Source organism: Rousettus aegyptiacus, unplaced genomic scaffold (genome assembly GCF_014176215.1).
Source record: "Rousettus aegyptiacus isolate mRouAeg1 unplaced genomic scaffold, mRouAeg1.p scaffold_m13_p_13, whole genome shotgun sequence".
Lineage (NCBI taxonomy): Eukaryota > Metazoa > Chordata > Mammalia > Chiroptera > Pteropodidae > Rousettus > Rousettus aegyptiacus.
In genome coordinates, this window is record NW_023416288.1 from 66405949 (window position 1) to 66406738 (window position 790).

The 790-nt window shown below is 35.2% G+C and overlaps 1 pseudogene; it reads left to right on the plus strand.

Moving 5' to 3' along the window:
• Nucleotides 1–386: 386 nt before the first annotated feature.
• Nucleotides 387–590, plus strand: LOC118610847 (annotated as a pseudogene).
• The last annotated feature ends 200 nt before the right edge of the window (nt 591–790 follow it).

The window sequence follows — 790 nt, forward strand, 5'->3', positions numbered from 1 at the left end:
AGATTATGTGCTGTTTCTTCTCCCAATCTCATCAATCGGTAAAGTCATCCCTCCTCCCCTTGGGAAAATAAGAAAAGGCAGAGAAATGATAAATCTGTTCCTTCCATACTATTCTGGAAATTCCTTTCCCTCCAGGACACAAAAACCATGGAGAAAAAAAAAAAATGTGTTTCCCTAACAGCTATCTATACTTGACGACCAGACGTTCTGCTTTGCTGGGGAATGGTCACAATTTACACCCATGTCCTCAAGTGATAATTAGTAGTGCACCTTTTAATTTTCAAAACTGTACCAGTTTAGACAATAAATGATATGAACACCCTACAAACGTAGCAATTGTCCTATGTAAACTTGGAAGAAGTATAAGACTAAAAGTAGAAATTTCAAAGACTACGTTTCGGGATTATTACTATAGTTCATTACCAAAGAAGTTTCTCTGACTGCGTAGCTCAGGGAAACCACAAGTAGGAAAGGATGCAGTGTTCTCTGCTGAGCATGAAGTTGGTTCCTGGTGTTGCTTCTGCAAAAGCCATTAGTGATAGGTCTTCTCTTCCTTTGGGAGACCGAGAGGGGGAGGACGCTGTCTGGGTAAAAAATAAAAAGAAGTTTCATAATAGTTTCTACTTAGTCTCAAAAATGGAGGAATATGAAATTGCAAAAAAAAAAAAAAGATTATAAAATCAAACATGAAATAAAATTAATGACATTTATATATGAGGGTTAGTTTAAACTGCTTAGAAATAAGAGTAGATTTTTATATTTTAAAAATTTAACTGTAGAATTTTTAGTC